The sequence below is a fragment of the Mus pahari genome, chromosome 18 (assembly GCF_900095145.1).
Source record: "Mus pahari chromosome 18, PAHARI_EIJ_v1.1, whole genome shotgun sequence".
Classification (NCBI taxonomy): Eukaryota; Metazoa; Chordata; class Mammalia; order Rodentia; family Muridae; genus Mus; species Mus pahari.
The window spans coordinates 51,507,285-51,511,678 of record NC_034607.1 but is presented as its reverse complement, the minus strand read 5'-3'; the positions used below and the strand labels follow the sequence as shown (position 1 = coordinate 51,511,678).

The 4,394-nt window shown below is 41.6% G+C and overlaps 1 pseudogene; it reads right to left on the bottom strand.

Annotated features, from left to right (window-relative positions):
- Positions 1 to 1,023: 1,023 nt before the first annotated feature.
- On the bottom strand, positions 1,024 to 1,383 carry LOC110335942 (annotated as a pseudogene).
- Positions 1,384 to 4,394: the final 3,011 nt, after the last annotated feature.

Sequence of the window (4,394 nt, the reverse complement as noted above, 5' to 3'; positions counted from 1 at the left end):
GTCTGGTCTAGCAAAACATCAAATGCCCATTTTCCAGGCAGCTTCCAGAAAAACACTACATGTCTGTTCTCAAAGCATTCTCCCACATGTCTGCTTCAGCAAAAACATCCTCTCATAAGACAGTTTCCAGGAAAACATCACATGACACAACTGAGTCTCCAAAAAACCAGAAATGTCCACTTCATGCAGGTACTGAAATGATTGCATGATTTTCTCTCTTCTGTTAGTATACTGAATCACATTGGTTGGCTCTTTTGAATATTAATCCAACTTTGTATTCCTTGGTTAAATCCTTCTTAGATTGTGATTGATGGGTTATTATATTTAATATATTATTGTATTTAATCTACTTACACTGTTAATGTTTGGTATCTGTGATCATGACAAGAGTTAGCTTGTATTATCCCTTTTTTAAAAAAAATAACATTTCTGTTATATTTAGGTAATAGAATATTGATGTTACCATGAACCAAATTGCAAAGTATATTCGGTTTGGCTCTATTTTTTTAAAAATTGCTTGTATAAATTTGGTATTATTTCTTGTTAGAATAGTTGATAAGATTTATGACATTGCTTAGAGTCTAGAATTCGAGTTTTATGTTTTACTTTGTACAAGTATTAGTTGAAGTGGAACTTTCTGGTTGTGTCATCTGATACAGACTCACGTGATGTTTGGAGAGATTTTAAGTAGGACTCATCAGATGGTGACTGGGTGTTTGTATAGCTGGCTTTGCAATGCTTCCTTGGTGTTGAATCTTTGCTTCATTGAGAGAGGCACGGTGGAGAACTTCTGGTGTCCCAGTTGGTTCTGGTCATGTGGATTTGGCAGAGGCCTGGCTGTTTCTGCTGGATTATAACACCACTGCTGATTCATGTTTGGTATCCTGTCACTACTGAACTGGGCTGCTGGTATCCTGATAATGAAGATTGGAATTGCCCCTAAGAACTATTTCTAAACAGGTCCGCCTCCCTTTTTTTTTTTTTTCCCAAAATTTAACAATTAAGTCGATCTATTCAGTTGACTTAGGCATCTGCAATGGTGACTTCAACCTCAACTCCTGGCTCAATACTGATGGAAGTAATCTGCTTAACAATCTCAGAAGGACTATGGAAATCAACGAGTCACTTGTGGATCCTCATCTGGAAATGATCCCATGTCTTGGAACCTTCACCACAAGGTGTTTTTCTTGTAGTGATTCTCAAAGTCTTGGTAGGCATGCACACTGGTCCTTTCACTTTCAGATTCTTTTCCTTTGTGCCTCTGATCAAGTCCACACAAACCTTCTCCAGGGACTTCATGTTGTGGCTGGTGAACGTGATTTGAATTCGGTGAATCGCCACTTCAAGCTTCACGGGCGTCTCTCCACTATCTTTAAATGCCATAGCTGGTGGGGCAGTGGTGGCGCACGCCTTTAATCCCTGCACTTGGGAGGCAGAGGCAGGTGGATTTCTGAGTTCGAGGCCAGCCTGGTCTACTGAGTGAGTTCCAGGACAGCCAGGGCTATACAGAGAAACCCTGTCTCGAAAAAAAAAAAAAAAAAAAAAAAAAAAAAAAAATTGCCATGGCTGAGGTTTCCTGACTGACTTGCTCCTCAGCAGGAGTGAACAGCAGTGAGTCAGGACAGAGCACACTGACTGAACTCCGCACAGCATGCACCACCAGGTCTTCCATCCCCTTGTCTTATTTACCATCTTTTCTCCCCTATCTCATAGGCTAGTAGGGAGTCATAAAATTTGAGTAGCGTTAAATAATTCTAAGCCTACAATTAGTATAAAAATATATATTTAAATGCTTCCATTTCCTAGAAATTATTGATATAAAGTTCTTTGTAATATTCTTAGTTCTCTATTGTTCTAAGATCTATTAAAATCTATAGTAATAATGCCTCTTTGTTTCTGATATTATCGACTTTTGTTCTCTGTTTTTGAGCAGTGTTACAGAATTCATCTTTTTAGGAAAAGGGTACAATTCTTTGGAAAGAACCTAGAGGTTTTGTTAATTTTCTGTGTTGTGTGTCTAATATTACATTGATTTTGTTCAAATATTCTACTATACTTGTAATATTTTCTGTTCCTTCTTTGATTCTGACAAACCCTCCTTACTCTGAGAAAGTCCCCTATTAAAGCCTGTCACAATATTCCGTTTATTCCACTCAAAGCACTAAGGGTATGTGGCCTTTTGTTTATGCCTGATTCTTGTCTGCTGTCCCTGGTGGGATGTAAATCACACCAGCAAGAACCTTGCCTTCTTGTTCTTCATTAAGTTGCCAGCACCTAGAATAGTGCCAAGTGCATTGTGATCAGATATACAATTCTATTACTTCAATCCTTTGATTCCACTAGACCAGAATCTCTCTTGATGAATTTGTGCAACTGGAAAGAATGAATGTTAGACAGCTGTTGGGTTATTTTCTCTTAAAACCAGTTAGGGTGAGGTGATGTTTTGTTAAAATCTTCTATGACTAGTGAATTTTTTTATCTTATATTTATCCACAGTTTCCTCCTCAACTGCAAAGAAGGGATTATTCACCCTACTAGACTTGAAATGTTTTCAGCTTCTCCTTTTGTTCTGTCAACCTTTGCCTCATGTATTTCAAGGTTCACTATCCCCCAAACCCTAGCACTGGGGATTGAACCTAGGGCCTCACGTGTGTCAGCCAAGACCTCTACCACACAGCTAAGATGCAAATCCTCTTTTAACTTTTATTTTGAGACAGGACCTCACTAAATTACCCAGGCTTGGCCATGAACTTATGGTCTGTCTGCCTCAGCCTCTCAACTTGAGAGTAAACCACTGAGCCCAGTTTGAAACTTTGTTCTTAGGCACACAGGCACTTAGAATTATCATGAATTCCTTGCTAACGGACGCTTTAAGTTAGCCTCCTTGGTCAGTACATTAACAAACCTGTCCTGGTGACCTCTTCCCTCTATTTGAATATTTTGTTGTTGTTGTTGTTGTTTTTTAATTAAAAGTGAATTCTCTCACACAGTACACCCCAAGCACAACTTCCCCTCCCCCACTCTTAGCTACCCCCTTGCCTTTCCCTTTCATTTCCTCTTCAAAAAAGAGCAGGCCTCCAAAAGATGACCAATAGGACAAAACAAGATGCACTAAGACTACGTGAAAGCCTTCATACAGAGGCTGAACAAGGCAACCCAATAGGAGGAAAAGAGTTCCAGGGCCAGGCAAAAGAGGGAGCGACACACCGGCTCCTGCTGATAGAAGTCTCAGAAGAACACCAGGCTAACATTAATTTTTTTTTTCCTCTGAGACAAGGTTTCTCTGTGTATCCCTGCCTGCCCTGGAACTTTCTTTGTAGACCAGGCTGGTCTTAAATTCTTAATTTTACAATTAAATTTTTAGCAGCACAGTTGTTTTTAGTTCTCCTACTATTAGTACCTCTATCCGCACCACCACCACCACCACCACCACCACCACCGCCACCGCTGTTGAGCTTCGGTCTTTTGCTGTGTATTCTAACGCTAAGTGCAGACCCCTAAGACCTGGTTGCCCCATAAATAAGAGAGTCGGCATGCAGGCCCAAGTGAGGCTATGCGACCTTGCCCCCAAGCTATTTCTAACTGGTAAATAAAAATGCTGACAAACAATAGCTAGGCAGAAGAGACAGCCGGGGTTTAGGGTTCCCAGGCCTGATGGGGGAGAACCACAAAGGAGAGAAGGGAGAGGGAGAGAGACGCCATGCTTAGAAGCCAAGAAAGCACGACCCTGAGATTTGGCCACTGGAGTAAAGAGCAGCCCAGATGAAACATAGTAAGTAATAACTCGGGGCTATTGATAGGAAAGTAGATTCTAATAGCATAGAGGGTAGGTATCTGCCCAGCTCTTGTGCTGACTAAGGCTTATTGAAACTAGTAAATTTTGTGTGTCTTTTATCTGGGAACTAAATGGTCAAAGTCAGGGGGTAGAAATCCCAAACTGAGATTAAAATTTTCTACAACCCCCTCCTTAACTTTCTCTCTCTCTCTCTCTCTCTCTCTCTCTCTCTCTCTCTCTCTCTCTCTCTCTATTTATTTATTTATTCATTCATTCACTCTACACCTCAATCTCAAAACCCCCTCCCACCTCTCCTCCTAGTCTCACCCTCCCACCCCCCCTTCTCCCAGTTCCCCTTCCTCTTTTTCTCAAAGAAGAGGAGGCCCCCTGGGTACCAACCCACATTGGTATCAAGTTTCATCAGGACTAAGGCCTCTCCCACTGAAGCCAGACAAGGCAGCCCATCTAGGGGAAAGGAATCCAAAGGCAGACAACAGAGCCGGAGACGGAGACAGCCACCGCTCCAAGTGTTGGGGACCCACATAAAGACCATGCCATCTGCTACACATGTATAGGGAGCCTAGTTCCAACCCCTACATGTTCTTTGGTTGGTGGCTCA